Source organism: Triticum urartu, chromosome 4A (assembly GCF_056163025.1).
Source record: "Triticum urartu cultivar PI428250 chromosome 4A, HENAU_Tu73, whole genome shotgun sequence".
Taxonomy (NCBI): domain Eukaryota; kingdom Viridiplantae; phylum Streptophyta; class Magnoliopsida; order Poales; family Poaceae; genus Triticum; species Triticum urartu.
This window is the reverse complement of record NC_141876.1, coordinates 471,762,110-471,783,872: the sequence shown is the minus strand read 5'-3', so window position 1 is coordinate 471,783,872 and position 21,763 is coordinate 471,762,110. Positions and strand designations below refer to the sequence as shown.

The following is a 21,763-nucleotide window of genomic DNA, read 5'->3' as shown; positions in this document are numbered from 1 at the left end:
ACTGCCGCATTCACTTTAAATAGGGCTCCGTCCAAATCCGTTGAGACGACAGTGTATGAATTATGGTTTGGAAAGAAACCTAAGCTATCGTTTCTGAAAGTTTGGGGAAGCGATGCTTATGTCAAGAAACTTCAACCTGAAAAGCTCGAACCCAAGTCGGAAAAATGCGTCTTCATAGGATACCCTAAGGAAACTACCGGCTATACCTTCTACCTCAGATCCGAAGGCAAGATCTTTGTTGCCAAGAATGGATCCTTTCTAGAGAAAGAGTTTCTCTCGAAAGAAGTAAGTGGGAGGAAAGTAGAACTTGATGAGATACTACCTCTTGAACCAAAGAGTAGCACAGCTTAGGAAGATGCTTCTGTGGTGCCTGCACCGACTAGAGAGGAAGTTAATGATGATGATCATGAAACTTCGGATCAAGTTGCTACTAAACTTCGTAGGTCCACAAGAACATGTTCCGCACCAGAGTGGTACGGCAACCCTGTCCTGAAAATCAAGTTGTTAGACAATGGTGAACCTTCGAACTATGAAGAAGCGGTGGCGGGCCCGGATTCCAACAAATGACTTGAAGCCATGAAATCCGAGATAGGATCCATGTATGAAAACGAAGTATGGACTTTGACAGACTTGCCCGATGATCGGTAAGCCATAGAGAATAAATGGATCTTTAAGAAGAAGACTAACATGAATGGTAATGTGACCATCTATAAGGCTCGGCTTGTCGCTAAGGGTTATCGACAAGTTCAAGGGGTTGACTACGATGAGACCTTCTCACCCGTAGCGAAGCTGAAGTACTTCTGAATCATGTTAGCAATTGCCGCATTCTATGATTATGAGATATGGCAGATGGACGTCAAAACGGCATTCCTTAATGGTTTCCTTAAGGAAGAATTGTATATGATGTAGCCAGAAGGTTTTGTTGATCCTAAGAATGCTGACAAGGTATGCAAGCTCGAGCGCTCAATCTATGGGCTGGTGCAAGCATCTCGGAGTTGGAACATTCGCTTTGATGAGATGATCAAAGCATTTGGGTTTACACTGACTTATGGAGAAGCCTGTGTTTACAACAAAGTGAGTGGGAGCTCTGCAGCATTTCTCATATTGTATGTGGATGGCATACTATTGATGGGAAATGATATAGAATTCTTGGAAAGCATAAAGGCCTACTTGAATAAGTGTTTTTCAATGAAGGACCTTGGAGAAGCTGCTTACATATTAGGCATCAAGATCTATAGAGATAGATCAAGACGCCTCATTGGTCTTTCACAAAGCACATACCTTGACAAGATATTGAAGAAGTTCAATATGGATCAGTCCAAGAAGGGGTTCTTGCCTCTATTGCAAGGTGTGAGATTGAGCACGGCTCAATGCTCGACCACGGTAAAAGATAGAGAAAAGATGAGTGTCATCCCCTATGCCTCGGCCATAGGGTCTATTATGTATGTCATGCTGTGTACTAGACCTGATGTGAACCTTGCTGTAAGTTTGATAGGAAGGTACCAAAGTAATCCCGGCATGGAACACTGGACAGCGGTCAAGAATATCCTGAAGTACCTGAAAAGGACTAAGGATATGTTTCTCGTTTATGGAGGTGACGAAGAGCTCGTCGTAAAGGGTTACGTCGATGCTAGCTTCGACACGGATCTGGATGACTCCAAGTCAAAACCAGATACATGTATATTTTGAATGGTGGGGCAGTCAGCTAGTGCAGTTGCAAGCAAAGCGTCGTGGCGGGATCTACATATGAAGCGGAATACATGGCAGCCTCGGAGGCAGCACATGAAGCAATCTGGATGAAGGAGTTCATTACCGACCTAGGAGTTATTCCCAATGCGTCGGGCCCAATGACTCTCTTCTGTGACAACACTGGAGCTATTGCCCTTGCCAAGGAGCCCAGGTTTCACAAGAAGACCAGGCATATCAAGCGTCGCTTCAACTCCATTCGTGAAAATGTTCAAGATGGAGACATAGATATCTGTAAAGTGCATATGGACCTGAATGTCGCAGATCCGTTGACTAAACCTCTTCCACGAGCAAAACATGATCAACACCACAACTCTATGGGTGTTCGATTCATCACAATGTAACTAGATTATTGACTCTAGTGCAAGTGGGAGACTGTTGGATATATGCCCTAGAGGAAATAATAAAATGGTTATTATTATATTTCCTTGTTCATGATAATTGTCTATTGTTCATGCTATAATTGTGTTATCCGGAAATCGTAATACATGTGTGAATACATAGACCACAACATGTCCCTAGTGAGCCTCTAGTTGACTAGCTAGTTGATCAATAGATGGTCGTGGTTTCCTGACCATGGACATTGGATGTCATTGATAACGGGATCACATCATTAGGAGAATGATGTGATGGACAAGACCCAATCCTAAGCATAGCACAAGGTCGTGTAGTTCGTCTGCTAAAGCTTTTCTAGTGTCAAGTATCTTTTCCTTAGACCATGAGATTGTGCAACTCCCGGATACTATAGGAATGCTTTAGGTGTGCCAAACGTCACAACGTAACTGGGTGGCTATAAAGGTGCACTACGGGTATCTCCGAAAGTGTGTGTTGGGTTGGCGCGAATTGAGACTGGGATTTGTCACTCCGTATGATGGAGAGGTATCTCTGGGCCCACTCGGTAATGCATCATCATAATGAGCTCAATGTGTCTAAGCAGTTAGTCATAGGATCATGCATTACGAAACGACTAAAGTGACTTGCCGGTAACGAGATTGAACGAAGTATTGGGATACCGATGATCAAATCTCGGACAAGTAACATGTCGATGGACAAAGGGAATTGTATACGGGATTGACTAAATCCTTGACATCGTGGTTCATCCGATGAGATCATCGTGGAACATGTGGGAGCCAACATGGGTATCCAGATCCCGTTGTTGGTTATTGGCCGGAGAGATGTCTCGGTCATGTCTACATGGTTCCCGAACCTGTAGGGTCTACACACTTAAGGTTTGGTGACGCTAGAGTTGTTATGGGAATTAGTATGCAATTATCGAATGTTGTTCGGAGTCTCGGATGAGATCCCGGACGTCACGAGGAGTTCCGGAATGGTCCGGAGGTGAAGATTTATATATGGGAAGTCGTCATACGGTCACCGGAAGTATTCGGGGGTTTGTCGGTATTGTACCGGGACCACCGAAGGGGTTCCAGGGGTCCACCGGGAGGGTCCACCTGCCCCGGAGGGCCCTATGGGCTGTATGTGGAAGGGAACCAGCCCCTAAGTGGGTTGGGTGCCACCCCCCTAGGGTCCATGTGCCTAGGGTTTAGGGGAAACCCTAAAGGGGGCGCCTCCCTTGGCTTGGGGGGCAAGCCACCTTCCCTTGGCTGTCGCCCCCCTCTAGATCTCATCTAGAGGGGCCGCCCCCCCTTCCCCCTCCGCCCTATAAATAGAGGGGAGGAGGGAGGGCAGCAGCACCTCATCCAAGGCGCAGCCCTCCCCCTCTCCTACACCCCCTCCTCCTCCGTTGAGCTTGGCGAAGCCCTGCCGGAGTTCTTCCCCAACTTCTCCTTCCCCCTTGCTGGATCAAGAAGGAGGAGACGTCCCCATGCTGCATGTGTGTTGAACGCGGAGGCGCCGTTGTTCGGCGCTTAGATCGGAATCAACCGCGATCTGAATCGCTGCGAGTACGACTCCTTCATCCGTGTTCTTGCAACGCTTCCGCATCATGATCTTCAAGGGTATGAAGATACACTCCCCTCTCTATTGTTGCTAGTCTCTCCATAGATTGATCTTGGTGATGCGTAGAATTTTTTTAATTTCTGCAATGATCCCCAACACAAGACCCATCTGTTAGCTTAGCATAATGATCGTTTAGTTTTATTGCTATTTGCTTTCTTCATGACTTATACATGTTCCTCTAACTATGAGATTATGCAACTCCCGAATACCGGAGGAACACCTTGTGTGCTATCAAACGTCACAACGTAATTGGGTGATTATAAAGATGCTCTACAGGTGTCTCCGATGGTGTTTGTTGAGTTGGCATAGATCAAGATTAGGATTTGTCACTCCGTGTATCAGAGAGGTATCTCTGGGCCCTCTCGGTAATGCACATCACTATAAGCCTTGCAAGCAATGTGATAATGAGTTAGTTATGGGATGATGCATTACGGAACAAGTAAAGAGACTTGCCGGTAACGAGATTGAACTAGGTATGATGATACCGACGATCGAATATCGGGCAAGTAACATACCGATGACAAAGGGAATAACGTATGTTGTTATGCGGTTTGACCGATAAAGATCTTCGTAGAATATGTAGGAGCCAATATGAGCATCCAGGTTCCGCTATTGGTTATTGACCGGAGATGTGTCTCGGTCATGTCGACATAGTTCTCGAATCCGTAGGGTCCGCACGCTTAACGTTCGATGACGATTTATATTATGAGTTATGTGATTTGATGACCGAAGTTTGATCGGAGTCCCGGATGAGATCACGGACATGACGAGGAGTCTCAAAATGGTCGAGAGGTAAAGATCGATATATTGGAAGGCTATATTCGGACGTCGGAAAGGTTCCGAGTGATTCGGGTATTTTTCGGAGTATCGGAGAGTTACGAGAATTCGCCGGGGGAAGTTAATGGGCCTTATTGGGCTTTAATGGAGAGAGGGAAGAAGGGCCATGAGGTGGCGCGCGCCTCCCCCTGCCCAAACCGAATTGGACAAGGGGTGGACGCGCGGCCCCCCTTTCCTTCTCCCTCTCCCTCCTTTCCTTCTTTCCTACTTCGAAAAGGAAAGGGAATCCTATTAGGACTTGGGAGTCCTAGTAGGACTCCCTACACTTGGCGCCCCCTAGGAGGGCCAGCCTCTCTCCCTCCCTCCTTTATATACGTGGGCAGGGGGGGCACCCCAAAGGCACACCAAGCCTTCTCTTAGCCGTGTGCGGTGCCCCCTCCATAGTTACACACCTCGGTCATATCGTCGTAGTGCTTAGGCGAAGACCTGCGCCAGTAACTTCGTCATCACCGTCGCCACGCCGTCGTGCTGACGGAACTCTCCCTCGTCCTCAACTGGATCAAGAGATCGAGGGACGTCATCGAGCTGAACGTGTGCTGAATGTGGAGGTGCCGTACGTTCGGTGCTTGGATCGGTTGGATCGCGAAGACGTTCGACTACATCAACCGCGTTATTAAACGCTTCCGCTTTCGGTCTACGAGGGTACGTGGACATACTCTCCCCGCTCGTTGCTATGCTTCTCCTAGATATATCTTGCGTGATCGTAGGATTTTTTTTGAAATACTACGTTCCCCAACATAGACAACCGGCTGCACGTACTTCTTGACGACAAAACCTCCCTGCTCCACCATGACGTTGGAGACAACGCCGCAGTAATAAGGACAGAGGAGAAGGACAGACACACCTGACGGAGTTGCCGCCACCGCCTAGGCGACACCATCCATGAACCCTAACGTCGCTGATCTGAAGGATCGGCAAATACACGATGCCATCAACTCTTGGACGCTGCCATGAGAGACACCGCCAGTGTGGGGGTGGAGCTGAGACAGATTTATTCGTCCGGACGCCGCTCCCACCGCCTCAACGACGCACCACGACCTACAAATCCAAACCCTAACTACAAAGCGGAGGAATGGGGCCCCCCTCCCTCCTACCGTAGGAGCAGCAGCCGGAGGGAGAGGGCCAGTGCCCCGGCCGTTTGAGATCGGTGGAAGAAGATCACCTCCCTGGTCGCCTGGCTTGTGGCGGCGGTTAGGTTAGGAAAAACATATTCAAGCGAGATATTTACAAGTTCTTTTTTAAAGGAAGGCGAGATATTTACAATGGACATACGTATATGTGCTTGTATATAGCCGCGCCCAATGAACTCTCGGCAATGGAGTGCGACTCTCTATATGTGCTTTGCAGAGTACACTGCTTCCGTTGTCGCAGCGAAAGCGGGCCCAACCGTCTTCCAGGAAAAATTGAAACTTTTCTTCGGAGGCTGGTAAGACATACTTTGCCGTCAGAGGATGTGCGCCATCATAGAAACATGTGTGACACAGATTCTTGCCAGCTATGTGGAGCCGCTGATTCATGGAGGCACTCATTGATTGATTGCATGACGTCGAGGTGTGTGTGGGCCTTAGGTGACCAGGAATTAACTGATCATATTGTTGAGTCTCAAGAACCCAATGCAAAAACACTGGCTCTTTAACATAATGGATGCATTATCACATATGGAGTTTGTGAAGATGGTCGTCACTCTTTGCGCAATATGAACATTGCATAGAAAAGCAATGCACAAGTCAATATTTCAAAGCCCAATGTCGACTCACCGCTTCATAGAAAGCTTTATTGCCGAGTTGGATGGCGTGAATATGATTGTTAGCACTCCCACTCTGGCTAGACATGCACATGCGATAATGAGGCCAAGCTCTTGAAAAACACCTCCAAGCGGACATGTTAAAATCCATGTAGATGAGGGTCTGTCCAACGATGGGCGTGTTAGTGTGCAGGAATGAACATGCTCAGTACCTCGGGTCCTCAGCAATTGTTCTACGTGGGGTTATAAATCCTACAATTTTAGAGTCCATTGCTTGGCGTGATCTATCTTTGGCTGATCTATCTTTGGATCACTTGGTGATTGCATGTGACTGCAAGCCGATTGTGATGACATCAAAAAAGGCATAAGAGACCCCTATATCACAGTCGTCAAGAATAAATAATAGAAGAGGGTATTTTGCTAGTTGTGATTTTGTATTTGAAGGTCGTGCTTCGAATCTAGACGCACACAATATTGTTAAATTTTCTGTCTCACTTCCGCAGGGTCGTCATTTGTGGCTTCTATCACCTCATGACCCCCTTTGTATCCCTATAAACATACTTTCTAATTAATAAAGTGTGGGATCCCCTAAAAAAGCAACCGCGTCGGCCGGCTTTTCCATGTGCCAGAAGGATATTTGTTCTCGAAAGAAAAAGTTGTGACAGAAGAATAATCAGCGGAGGAGAAGAGTTGTTTTGGCAGCGTGCGATCCGTCGTGGGCCAGCTTAAAAGGGCAGGACCTAGCGATCATGGCGGAACTGATCAGGCAGCCAGGTCATGTGAGACCATCGGGAATAATCCTCGCTGCCCTACTTCCCCTGACGAGATCTACTCCGTTCTAGACATGACGGAGAAAAGTCCATGCGGTCCTCTTCAACGTCAGGCTCGTGAGACCTTCCAAGGTCCTTGGGAATGGTACAAGGTGGGCTACGCTGCCATTTTTTTCTGGCAGATATGTGAATATGTGGCGTTGATCTTCTACCTTCGAGGGACAATCTTCAGCAATGTACGAGTTCATATGCAGTGGCAAACTGGCGATTAATAACACAACAAATTTGAATGGAACCTCGGCAACTCTCCCATGTTAACAAAAAAAATATTTACTGAAAAGAAGAGGTAAGACATTTTTAAAACTCCACAATAAGCATGTATTCTTTGTCTCATAATATAAGATCGTTTTACAAGTTGCTTCGATTTTATATTATGGGATGAAGGGAATACTACATACTACTCCCCCCTTTTCGATTTATAGGGCTTATTATAAGGCTCAATTTAGTTATTCCCTATCACATGTTCAGACTTCAAGATGCATTAAATCATTGCATGTAAGTATTAAGAGAAAACTGACCAATGCATGCACTTTATGTATGCATGCATTGCAATTAATGCATTCGTAAACATAATTTTTGAGGAAAACAAAAACATTAATTGGGTGCTTTTACAAACTACAAAAAATATTTCACCACTCATCATCTACCTTGGTTGGTGAGATTTTTGAATTGAGCCTTATAAACCGGAAAGGAGGGCTAGTGATGATTTTTGGCTCTGTCTTCATGAAGCTCGAAGTTTTCAAAAATAAAAAATCAGCATTTTAAGTTTCAGAAAAATCTAAAGAAAAACACACACATACTTAGAGATATATGCCTCATGCATGTAAAACGTGATGATGAGATATGTTTTGATGTGAGCTAAAAAATCATATATATTTTTCCTTCTAAAAGACCAAATCTATTTTTTTAGAAAAAGAGGACGACCCCCGGGCTCTACATCTGGGCGATGCATACGGCCATTTTATTAATTATTGACACAAGACCGTACAGAGTCATACAACAATAAGTCTAAAGCCACCAAAACAAGCAACAACTGTCGCTATCCCTATCCAGTTGATGTAGGGGCGCTGAAAGTCTGGGCCTAATACCAAACAGACCACGCAGCCAAACCTAAACATCTAAAGACTTCAGGTCCCACCCAGGACGCCTGCCTCGTATGGGCACCCACCAGTCCGGCGTGCTTCTCAACCAGGACCCCTGCCGGGTATGAGGCCGCCGCAGCCGCCTGCCACCAATCCATCTTCAGAGCTGTACTGCTGCACCGACCTTGCCAGGCCTATCTGCCATCAACGCCACCATGACGCCAGACAGCTTCCACCTCCTGCACGAGTCCATCTCCGCGCATCAGACGCCGAGTCTCCACAGCGCCACGCCGCCGAGAGCCGCCACCATCAATGTGTAAGATGAAGCACCGCTCCACCAAAGTCGTCGTCCTCTAGTCCCTCGAGCCCGTGTGCACCTCCAAGAATGACGCTCCCAGGGGGGAAACGACACCAGAGAGCCGCCGTCATCCGATCTACTGATCTAGGGTTTCCCCCGGAGGTAGCAGAGAGTGGCCTTGAACTTCTCCATGACGATGCCTTCAGGAAGGGAACGACGCAGACAGCGTCGCCATCGCCGGCCTTGGCAATAGCCAATAGCAGGTTTTCACCCGGATCTGATCGAAGACCTCCATCCCTCGTGCACGGGTCGCCGCCATCCTTGCCGGGATCTGGATGATCCCGCTGCCTCAGCAAGGAGGAGCCCCCCACCGAGACCCGCCGGTCAAGCAGGGGAAGCCGAGACCGCGCCCGCAGGATCAGATCCGCGATGGATCCATGCCCGCGCCGCCGCCCCGGAATCAGCCCCGCGCGCAGCCGCCACCGCCTGCCGAGGCTCGCCGCCGCGTGCCCCGCGCCCCGCCACCGCTCGCCGAGGCCTGCCACCTCGCGCCAAACCGCAAGCGCCGCAGGACACCGCCGCCTGCCGCCTAGATCCGCCGCCCGCGGAGGAAGGGGAGTCGGGAGAGGGAGTCCCCCCGCCGCCGCCGTCTGCCACGCGGGTTTCACCCTGCGGCGTCACCCGGCGGCGGCGCGAGGAGGGGAGAAGGAGAGGACGGCGGCGGCCCTAGGGTTGGAGAGCCCCCGAGTCGCACAGGGCGGGGGCGACGCGAGGTTTGTTTGTCAAAAATTACATCGAGGTCTCTACACCGTCGAACAACCACTTATGCAGGCAGAATGAGTCGTCGATGCGCCGCTATTTCTGCTTCACTATCAGAGTCGACTTGACATTGTCCATGACATCCAGAAAGTTTTTGTGCGCGTTAACGGTGTCTCGGATTGAGGGTCACTCACCACGTCATCTTCCGTCTAGATGCGTCGAGTCGATGATCCCAATATTGGTTCACCGGCGGGCCACGTCAGGGCGGCCCATGGCGTATGGAAGGAAGGCTACCGGAGACTTCGCGTATACTCCAAGACATTTATAGATCATCTACATCACGTTATCCTTATACATAGACGACTGGTTTGTAAACCTGGACCCCTAGTACCTATATAAACCGAGGGGTCATGCTCATAGGCAACCCTATTAGTCGAAGCGAACGCACCGAGATTTCCCTCTCGTCACCGGCCGCCGGAGCGACAGACAGAGAAGAGGCGAATCCATGAACTCGTTAGCGAAGTCTGGGAGGAAGAGTTTACCCTATCCACCTAGGGGAATGGGAGAAAACACTTGGAGAAAAAGTCACATATAATTTACGTGCGTTATACCTTCTAGTGTTTTTTTTCGAAAATAATGATAACCCCGACCCCTGCGTCTAGTGTGTCTAAACGGTGGGCCTCTATGTATTGAGGAAATCGTGCTTCTCGATGGTAACATTATACCGCTAGAATAAAGCTCTCAACTTTTTTTCAAAAAAATCCTACTTTTAGAATTTTTTTATAACAATTATTTCAAAATCGGATTTTTATCTTTCCCTAATAATAAACCAGCGATTGCTTCTGGTGGTCCGTCATCAGGCTTTTTTGCAAAAAAGTCCCCCCGTTTCTGATAAATTGACCCGCAGTCCTACTTAAAGTGTGGATAACGTTCCATTTTTTTGCAAAAAAAAACCCTGCCATCACAGCCCATACGAGAACACGAGGGTTACCTCCGCCGCCGCGCCCAATCCCTCCGCCGCCGCGCGCCCCGTCACTCTGCTAGCCGCCGCGACCCATCCCTCCACCGCCGCGCCCCCGTCCATCCTCTCCTCGGTGCCCGTCCTCGCTCCGTCATCGCCGAATCTGGACGAGATCGGGAGAATCCGCCGCATCTCGCGCAGCTGCCACTACTAGGAAAAGACATGCTAGTGGCGCACCGAATTTGCCTTCTAATGGCGCACTACCGGTGCGCCACTGGCATCACGCCATTAGAATTAAATTCTAATGGCGCACCACCGGTGCGCCATTAGTATCTGGTGTTCTAATGGCGCACCACGTAGTGCGCCATTAGTATAGCCTGCAGTGCGCCATTAGAATGCCTCCCAGGGGCCATATGTACCCATGTGCTTTGGCATTCTAATGACGCACCAGTAGTTAATGCGCCATTAGTGTGATGATCACAGTGCGCCATTAGTGTCTTGTGTGGTGCGCCATTAGTATGAATATTAGGGTTTTTTTACTTTTTTGATTTTTGCACAGGTTACAAAATATATTATTGGACAGAATATAGACAGCAGCACACAGCAACATCAGATTCATCGAATACAATAGAAGATTAGTCTCCGAATACAATTCATCATATTAGTCTCCGAATTCAAAAGACCGAACAAAGATAAAACATTACAAGTCTCAAGACCGCGAGTATCGAGTTTGTCGGAAGTAATACTAATCCTAACAAGTCCTACTAATCATCATCATACAACTTCTACTCGTTATTCATAACAAGTCATACGATCATCATCTTGATAGTCTTCGAACCAACCCTACTTAATTGTTCTTAGCACATGATCATCAGTATTAGGCAGGACCTAAATACCATATTTAAGCTAAAATAGCATAAAACAATATAGACCCTGACTCTCCATTATGGAGAATGGAGAACATCCTGTCTCCAATTCTTGCGCTTCGCTTCCTTTTGCTTTCAAGAAGCTCCTTACGACTGTCCATACATTTTTTCCATCCTTTGATTTTCATGTCTCCACTTCTTTTAGAAATCTCGTATGGACAGTTGAGATTCGTAGGACGACCTGGCTGTATGTTCAAAACATTAACACTACCTTTCAAATACATCATATGAGGCACACAATTCTCTGGAATTATCTATTGAAAAACATAGTAATAACTTCATAGTTAGCAATGATGTACTAGTTTTAGAAGTATGCAAAAGATACACAGATGTCGTAATAGTAAAAATCTTACCAGGGTATCTCCATGGTAGTTACCATAGTTGAACACATGCACTAGTGGCACGTATTTACCATAATGTTGAGGAGTTTGATTGTAGATATTATAATTCTCAATGTCAGTACAAAATCCGACCAAATGATTTTTCTCCTTGTAAGTTGTTAATTCGGAGCCATCGGTGTAGTGGGTTTTGTCTACCATCTCCCGCACATTCTTTGAACAATAAAAATAAGTTGTCAATGGAAATAAGCTGTCAACTATTTTGAAATAAACAATATAAATTAGCTAATAACTATGTTTGAGAAACTCACATAGTGGTAGAACTGGAGGCGTATCAACAAGGACCCAAATGTCCATATTGTCTTGGTTGATGTCAGGATTACCAAGATCCATGGTGATAAGCATACCCTCATCAAGACCATACATCTTGCAAAATGCTTCCCAATTTTTGCAACCAAAATGGGTTACGCTCTCAGAATTATATAGATTTACTTCAAAGTCCACATCGTGATGAGTCCTTAGGTGAATTTTCTTTGTTTCAGAAATTTCATGGTCTTCAAAATCCATCCTCTCCAAGACATAGCATCTTGCATGGCATGGGATAAGCTATACTCGAATTGTAAAAGATGAAAATTACACGTTGAAATAGTTGAAGTCATGCTTAATTATGAAAATAACACTTGTCGTCATTGTGTACCGTTTCAACTTCGAAGGTCTCCTCGAACTTAATGCTGAAGCGCCGATCATCATCCAGGTGAGGCATGTCGCACAGACCTCGATCGTCGTGGCACCAGTCGCACTCCGCCGGGAGACTTTCGTCATCCGATGATGATGACGACATATCCTACGTTCATAATTCAAAGCTACATCATTTAGGGTTTGTCAACACCGAGGCATCCTAAAAGCTAAGTTTTTATCATTTAGGGTTTGTCGACGCTGAGGCACCCTAAAAGCCTAAGCTTTCATCATTTAGGTTCTTATCGACACCGAGGCACCCTAAAAGCCAAGGTTTTATCATTTAGGGTTTCTCGATGTCGAGGCACCCTAAAAGCCTAAGCTTTCATCATTTAGGTTTTGTCGACGTCGAGGCACCCTAAAAGCCTAAGCGTACATCATTTAAGTTCTCATCGACACCGAGGCACCCTATAGAAGCCAAGTTAAGTTTTCATCATTTAGGGTTTATCGATGCCGAGGCACCCTAGGTTGGGCCTAATCACTTGTCACTAATCACTTGGCTCTATTGCCATCTATGTTGGGTTTATCATCTAGGGTTTATCGATGCTAACGAGAATTCTAAGTTGGGCCTAATCACTTGGCTCTATTGCCACCTATGGTTTAATGCAGCAAGAATGGCGGGGCAGTTGATCCTACTTAACTAAGTACTAAGATACCCCGGCCAATGCATTAGTCGCAAGTACCCCATATGTCCTATTTTTAGCAAAGTCATGCTAAAATTCACGGAAAATTTCAGCATGACCTTTGCTGAAAATAGGACATATGGAGTACCCGAATTTGCCGAAACGGAAGTTAATCGACATTCCGGCAAACTCAAGGGCCTCTCGGGGTACCTGCAAATTCATCACGACACAATGGTCGGAGACAAAACCCAGCCACAGACCATATGGTCCTCTGCTTTCATATGGACAAAAATCAGCTCAACTTATGTGAGCTTCCATTCCAGATCTAATAGGTCACCCAACAAAAAATCATCAATAGTTTAGCAAGTCTGTACAAACACAGAAAGAATAGAAAGTTTGCTGCCTATTCAAACACAGAAACAAAACACTACTTGAAACTTCTGCTACATTTGGACCATGGCAATTTACTTTCATGGAGCATGACAAATGTATTTTACAGACCATGGCTTTGTTTTTACTATATGCACCATGGCAAATTTCATCTATAAACCATGGACAAATACATGATACAGTGCATTTTTCTTCAGAATGACAAATACTCGGTTGACAATGTGCAAATGATTTCCTAGGGGTTTCAGACATGCTATGTGTGTCTGAATACATGTGTCAGAATCATGTGTCCAAGTCAGTCACAAGCACAAGCAGATCATGTGTATTCAAGTGTGCACTGAATCATGTGTTTACTTAATTTTAAACTTGCTAGCAATAAGTTTGCAGTACACTTTATAGTCAGATCGGGAGCCAAGCTCTAAAACTGGACTTTTAACTGACTTTTAAACTGAATTTTTACTTCAAAATAAGAGTACCATGCCTGCTTAACTGAATTTTTAACATAATCTCTCTCTTGGCCTAGGAGTACTCAATTTTAATCTCTCTCTTGGCCTAGGAGCAAGTTTGTGCAGCCCCAAGTTTGTGCAACTGTTGGTACAAAAATGTGCAGCGTCATGTTCGTCTCTCACTTACTCTGTGCTGGTTATGCTACATAATCAAATCATCGATCCAAGAGCAGTATATTTGTGCTGTTTAGCTTTTTCTGGAAGGTTTTTCTCAGAGCCTACTTTACTTAAAACAGATGATTTTAAATATGAAGACAATAAGTAAACAACATTCTAGGCATGCGATTCCAATCACTTTTTTACTTTTCTTCCTCAAGCACATTCCGCCAACATTATCTCCTTTCTTGCAACACAGCAAAAAACAACCACTAGCTACCCAAATACATGGATGCTGCCTCTACCACCCCGTAAAACAAAAATCAGACCTATTTAACTCACATATACATTCTAATTAGATCAGACAGATGTTTCAACACAATAAACATAGTCATGTACAATAAGAAGCAAATGTGTTACTGTCAGGGTTTGGTTTCACTTGAATAAAAACCATGCCAAAGAAACTAGCAGGTAAAAGTACAGCATTGCTCAGAAATTTTTGCACTTTGCATATACAAGCTATATAGTCTGAAATCAAATGCATATAGCTGAGACAAGCATCGACCATAGCAGTCCACAGCCATGAACTTGTACAGAGGGGGAGAGAGGCGAGACAAGTGGTCACCTTGGTGACAGGGGAACAAAATCCAAACAAGTCGAACCCACCGCAGTAGCTTCTCTGTATCTTGTTGAACCAAGTCCTTCCTTCACACAACACAACAGCACAACACAGCTATAGATGAGAACGCGTCAGAGATTGGAGGAGATGAAGAAGAAAATCAGCAAGAGACAAGGGGAAGAGGGATTCGTACACTGTTCTCCTGCTGGACGGCGGGGAGGTCGCGGGCCTCCTCTCCTGCTGGACGTGGGGCCTCCTCTCCTGGTGGACGTGGGGCTCCGAGGCTCCAAATCTCCGGCGGTTTCTAGGGTTTCGAGGGGGGAGGCGGCGCTCGAGGGGGAGGAAGGGAGAGGGAGGCGGCGGGGGCGCGTGGGCGGCTGCGGCACAGTGGGTCGGGGCAGCGGCGGCGGAGGAGGAGGACGGAGGGGACGAAGGGGACGGCGCTCGCGGGGGAGGCGGGGCTCGGGGGGAGGCGGTGCTCGAGGGGAGGAAGGGGAGAGGGAGGCGGCGGGGGCGCGTGGGCGGCTGCGGCGGATGGAGGCAGCGGATGGCGGGGGCGCGTGGGCGGCTGCGGTGGCGGCGGATGGCGGTGGTCGATCGAGGGGAATCTGGCGAGGGAGGGAGGGAGGACACAGTGCGAGGGCAGTAGGTGGAGTGAGGGGAGGGTTCTAATGGCGCACCACACCCTCGTGCGCCATAAGTACGACTATTCTAATGGCGCACCACCCCTAGGTGCGCCATTAGAATTTTGTTTTAATCTAGCCCACTAGCCCTATCTACAACCTAACCCTATCTACAACAGAAGCCCCCCACTAGCCCGACTGGTCAGCACGCAACACACACACTAGGAGGTCTTGGGTTTGATTCCCAGGCTCCCCAATTTTTTTATGCATTTTAAATGCTGTTTGATATTTATTTGTGTTTAAATATGTTCAAACTTGTTTAAATCATAACAGTAATATTTTTTTATAAAAACAGTAATAATTTTTTTAAAAATATGTTCAAATTTGTTACTTGAAAATATCATCATCGGCGGCGGTGGAACGGGGGAGGGTGCGGGGGGTGCCCGTTGGCGGCGGTGGAGCGGGGGAGGGTGCGGGGGGGCGGGTGCTCGTCGGCGACGGTGGAGCGGGGGAGGGTTGCGGTGGGTCGCGGCGGCGGTGGAGCTAGCGGGGGAGGGTGCGGGTGGGATCGAGATGGAGGGGGATCGAGATCGAGATGGAGGGGGAATCGAGATCGAGATGGAGATCGAGATCAAGTGTCCTCATGAATTCAAAAAGTGCCCATGAAATTTAAAAATATTCATGATATCAAAAAGTGCCCATGAAATACAATCGAGAAATGAAGACTACGATTTAAATACAATCGATCTTAGCTAGCTATCTATTCACAATCTTCTTGCCCATTAGTAGTTTTGCAAAAAAGTAAAAATAAATAAATATATATACTAATGGCGCACCGGGTAATAGTGCGCCATTACTAGTTTAAACTAGTAATGGCGCACTGTGAAATGATGCGCCATTAGTAGTTTTGCAAAAAAAAGAATAATTTTTTTACAGTAATGGCGCACTGTCTGCTTGGTGCGCCATTACTACTTAAAACTAGTAATGGCGCACTTCGACCTGATGCGCCATTAGTATGTATGAAAAAATGGAAAAAATAATAATTTAATACTAGTGGCGCACCCTGTTTCTGGTGCGCCATTAGTGTTTTCCACACTAATGACGCATCACCAACCGGTGCGCCATTAGTATATAATAGTGACGCACTATTTCCATGGTGCGCCATTAGTATCAATCCTATCTATAGCCCTTTTCCTAGTAGTGTGCTCGTCGGCCATGCGGGGAGGACGAACGAGCTCCTCGTCGGACATGCAGGGAGCACAGACGAGCTGCTCATCGGCGTCCGTCCCACACGCCCCGTCACTCTGCTAGCCGCCGCGCCCCCGTCCATCCTCTCCTCGGTGCCTGTCCTCGCTCCGCCATCGCCGAATCTGGACGAGATCGGGATAATCCGCCGCATCTCGCGCAGCTGCTCGTCGGCCATGCGGGGAGGACGAACGAGCTGCTCGTCGGACATGCAGGGAGCACAGACGAGCTGCTCATCGGCGTCCGTCCCACAGCGCCGCTGAAGACGGTGCCCAGCCCCCTTGACAGCGCACTCCTCCTACTTGCCGCCCGGTGTACCTCCCCTACTCGCCGGCCCCTGGATCCCACTCCCCCTACCATAATATTCTGATTTTGAGGCAAACATAGTGTTTGATGAAATTTGACTATAGAATTGTTGCTACATCGTCAATTCAGGGTGTGTAGAAGATGTTATCCTGGGTCTGTAGAGGATGTGGTGCGTGGCTGCTTGTGTGTATACATATATGTTAATTGGTGGCTGGTGTGTGTGTGTGCAGGGTGCAAATAGCGACAGCGAGTAGGCGACAACTATACTACGTCGAGAAGCGATACAGGGGCATGAAGCAAGCGAGCAGGTGCGCAACGACCTGCTACTGCACTAATAGTAGCCTTGACGGAGCACCGGGGCCGGCTCGACAGGGCATGCCGCCCGCTGGTAGACGCCTGGTTGTGTGAGACGGAGATGAACCTCGCGTCGTCGCCTCTGCAGCCTGGACAAAGCTCCGCCGGTGCTGGGGATGAACCCTGCGTCTGTGATGGTGATGGCGCTGTCCATCTACTTTCTCCACTGGCTATAAGGGAGTAAAGATCACATCGTGGATGTGTTTTTCTTCAAAGATGTGGCCCTGTCATTGTTGGCTGTCGAATTTGCGATGTAATCCGTCCCTATGTAAGTGTATTAACCACTTCGCCCTCCCGCACAATGAGCAGAACAGAGCAGCGGCTGCAATTTACCCATTGATTTCTTGGGGTGATTCAAACCTAGGAAGCCTGCTACTTGTGCAAGCAACAGGGTAACAAGTTTCAGTTTTCTTACTGATGCACCTCAATTTTGCAAGGTAAGAACAATGTCAGTTTACTTTATGTTGCTTTTCTAATTTCTACATATTCCCTCAAGCAAATCTAATTATCTAGGTAGTACGGAAAGCAGGCAAATTATGTAACTATTTGGGTGTACTCATGCTCTGCTATGTCAGATTGAGGAGAAAGAATTATTTTATTCACCATCCTATTTTTTATCTATAATGATGATCACTGTTTCCATCTTGTCATCTTCTTTGCTCCAGTTGTGCGAATACTTTGTTTACACTTTAGTGGTACCGAAATTTTCCTGCTACCATGAGTCATGGTAGTAGGCTGCTGCGGCAAAAAGCTGGTAAGCCCCCTAAGGGAAGAAAACTGAAAAAACTCTCATCGTGCTTACCATGTTTCATCTTAAAATTTTGGCTTGAATTTTTTTTCTATATGACCTATATCTATGTGGTTACTTTCTCCAGACATACTTTAGTTGCATCATTGGTCAAGTGGCTTGAACACAACTCACATGAGTCATCGCCAAATGGCCCTTTTCTGAAATTCATTCTCTTATGCACTGAGAGAGGAGTTACTCCATGACAGTCTATATACATACAGATGCAAGCAATTAAGAAACTCATGCAGATGATGACTGGAGAATTTTTCACGAATTTTCCAACCTAAATTTGCTACAGAGGTTGGGAAAAGAGGAGTCCAGGCTCTGATGAACACATGTTCTTTCGCAGGTGACTAACAGTTGGCACCTCTATCTTTACATTACATCAGGCCAGCGCTACAAAGCCCATGTATGCCTCTACCTGCCTGCTCAATGGACGATCCGATCACAAAAAAGTGGATAAAAATACTCATCTGTTTGTCAAAATACATGTTTGTTATCTTAGGAACGAGTATAGCTATCACCAGAGTACAAGCAAATATTTCAATTTTTCCATGAAGCAAACTTATGTTATGATTATCACATTTTGATCTTGGAGTAATGATTGACAAAAGTAGATGGTTACTGTAGTCTGTACCAGTCCAGTATTTCTAATTACAAGTTTGAGCTCCATAGGGATAATCTGATTAGTGTGTCAGAAGCTTGCTGTTTCTAATTGTGCAAATTCTGTGGTTATTTTAGTGTTTTGCAGAATGCATAGATTTTCCATAATAGAAAGAAGTGGATGTATAACCTGATTTTGCTTTATTATTTGGTGCTAGTTGACTTTGGAAATCCCCAGTTTCTCCAGTATTGTAACTCTCTGTCAAATCGTCAAATTAAACTGATCTTTCTATTTGGACAACTTGTAATTTTTAATATTATGATTTTCCTTTTTAGAAACCAATTCAACTAGACCAGGACTATGTTTATTAGTCCTCCAGTGTTTGTTGGAATGAGATGACACATGGTATGCCAGCTAACAAGCAACTAAAGTAAGAAGATTTTTATAATTTCTTGGAAAGAAAGAGTCCTGAACCCAAGATGGCGAAGGATCCAATATGTCAGGACCAATGAAGGAATTGCAGAGCTTCATATTCAGTTTATTTTAGGTGCTTGCCTACTTCAAGTGTCTAGATTACAGGAAACATGTTTCTTCAAGTGTCTACTTCAAGTAAGTTTCTTATAGAAGTAGTCAGTTTGATTCCTTCAAAATAGTTGTTGCCTGATAATTTGTGTATGACTAAATAGCAGTACCTCAAATTTTGCTTCAGCTTCTTAAAACAGAGTAATTCTGTAAATCCTAACAGAACTCTATCAGTCTGAACCAATTTCTTGTAAATCTACAATACATCATAGCCTCATCTGATCGAATCATTGGTTTCAGATAAATACATCCTTGTGCATTCCCATAAGATCAATAATATTCAGTTTGATTGTGTCAAAAACTTGCTGTTTGACAATCTGTATGACTAGATAGCAATACCTTAAAATTGCTTTTGGTTTTAAACTGAACTGAACTCGGTTGGGGCTGAACTGAACTCATTTTGGTTCTACAAAAAAATAGGGTTATATTCTACATCGTTTTTAAGGCGATAAGGTGACCTAAGGCGAGCACCACCCGCTCTAGCGCCTAGGCGACGCCTAAGCGCCTAAGGCGGGCATATTTGTAAGGCGCTGCCAGGGTGCCTTATCGCCTAAGCGTCCAAGGGAGGACGCCTTAAAAACAATGATTCTTTGAATTTTTCTTGTTAACTCTAAACTGGACTCAACTCAGTTTGATTCTGTAAAAAAGATTGTGACAGACTTATATATATATATGAAACAATCTTTCACCAACACTCAAATTAGATGGGCGTGATATTTAAAAGAAATCGACATACTGTAGTTTATGAGAATTTGGCAAGAAACTCGGAACCGATGGACTTGACTTGTGAAAAAATGTAATCAATGGACGACTACAGTTTATATCAAACACAGAATCGATGGACTTTCGCAATGCAGGCTTGCCCTTACCATTTACCAGGTGGTGACTTACCGGAGGAGCCAGTGGTGCTGCTGCGACCTTCTCCGGGCGATGGTCAATGATGCAAGCTAAAATCGGGGATGGGATAGCGGCTCCGGGCGACAATCAGAGGCGAGGCAGCGCTGCAGTTCGAGGACAAAGTGACGCACTGGGGCGACGGCGCGGGGCGAGGAAGAAGCGGCGGATGGGGCTGTGCATGGGGGAGTTGGGGCGACCATTCAGTTCAGCGCACGGGATCGTATTAACTCTGTTTTCTCCTAGGTACCTGCGCTGGTATAGTTTCTCCATGGGGTTACCAAACGATTCTCTCTACTCCTTGATTAAGATGTCACATCAATTTTCTACTTACACGTCAGGCTTAGCACTGGGAGCAGCCTTATAGAAGTAATGCAATATATTCTCTCTTATGCCTACTTGAAATATTGTTGTGGGTCTGTACTTTGCCTCTCATATTGCAAGGATGACACATTGTATGTCTATTCTCTTAACTTTAGTAAGGATGAAGCAGGAAAGTGTGCTGGACCTTCTAACATGGATATTGTACATGTACGAGCTACGGGCCACTATTGTTTATCACATATGGATTGTAAATGTAGTGATATTGAAGTTTGTAACATATCCTTAAATTTCTTTATTGTAACATTATGTTAACTAAAAATCTGGTAGCCGTGACCTTGATATTCCCTGTAGAGCCAGCAAAAAATAGAATAAAAAGTTTCATTACAATTGGTGATTGAATGTCAAATGGCAGTGATTTTATATCAATGTGTGGGAGATTGATGAAAGATTGCGTGCAGAGTATACCAGTGAAAAACATCATTTATTTAGATGAGCTATTACCAAAGCAGATATACTATATTTCTAGCTGAAGTTAACAATGCTAAAATATTTCATTGGGCGGCAACTTGAGGGCAAGAAACATACATATAAGCCTATTCTGAAATGTCTAGAAATATTGAAGCTTCAGCACGGCGCTCCAGCATCCGTGGAGGAGATGCACCGTTTTGGACATGTTGGTCAACTTCTGTTGCTTGAGGGGTTGATCACGAGCGTAGTATAGGCCGACGACGGGGAGGTGGTTTGTGTCGGGGAAGAGGACGACGCTGGGGAGGAGGCCAATGATGTGGAAGAGGGTGATGAAGGGAGGAGGACAGCGGTAGGAGAGGGAGGCAATGGAGTGGTGGCGAGCTAAATAGAGTGAGGTGGAGGGTTGGCGGTTTGGCGGTGGCAAGCTTGTGAGAAGGGAACAACGGCGGCGTCATGAATAGCGCTTCGACTGGGTTCTTCAGAAGGGGGATTCAGAACTAAGTTATGCCACTTGGCGATGGCATTGTCGTCGTAAACATATTAAGCTATATGATTCGACTTCACAAAGCTAAGCTTCGGCAACTTCACCAAATTATACTATGAGAGGCCTCCGATCCGCGTAGTTGGTTAAGTATGGAGTTGAAGCAGATCCGAGCAATCTCTGAACTAAAATTCTGCTTTTGGACATCAACATATCAAACTGAAACAAGACTGATTGATGCGCCTACCCTACCGGTGGTTGAATAAAATTTTGTAGGTCTTAATGTCACCTCATGATACTATTCATGCTTTTCATCCTAAAAAAGCCATTCGTTTAACTGCACTGTCACCCGAGCAACGCAACGCACGGGCACACTTGTAGCTAAGAAATCGCCGGTGTAGCGAGTGACGGGCTCTATATGAATGCCAGGTCACTTGTAGCCACCAAGAAAGAACTCTCGTATAATAAAGCTGGCTGTAGGCATTAGCTATAGTAATTAATGTCTACATGCATGGCAGAGAGAAAAATGCAATTGATTGGAGAGGAGGAAGCCGCGCTAGCTTTAAGCCCTTGCATGCAGTTTCTTTGTCTCGAGCCTTGCGCTGCAGCCGGCGACTCACGGAGCATCCGCTCCCTTCTCTCT

At 46.1% G+C, this 21,763-nt stretch overlaps 1 long non-coding RNA gene across 4 annotated transcripts; it reads left to right on the top strand.

Annotated features, from left to right (window-relative positions):
• Nucleotides 1-15,970: 15,970 nt before the first annotated feature.
• LOC125552150 (uncharacterized) lies at nucleotides 15,971-20,523 on the top strand. 4 transcript variants are annotated; one of them, XR_007303444.2, is made up of 4 exons: nucleotides 15,971-16,629; nucleotides 16,854-18,176; nucleotides 18,707-18,980; nucleotides 19,811-20,523. It is a non-coding gene; the product is annotated as an uncharacterized LOC125552150 (long non-coding RNA). The 4 variants fall into 4 exon arrangements; XR_015601370.1 differs by having other exon boundaries at nucleotides 16,002-16,629; nucleotides 16,854-17,414; nucleotides 18,117-18,176; nucleotides 18,707-20,523; XR_015601369.1 differs by having other exon boundaries at nucleotides 18,707-20,523.
• The last annotated feature ends 1,240 nt before the right edge of the window (nucleotides 20,524-21,763 follow it).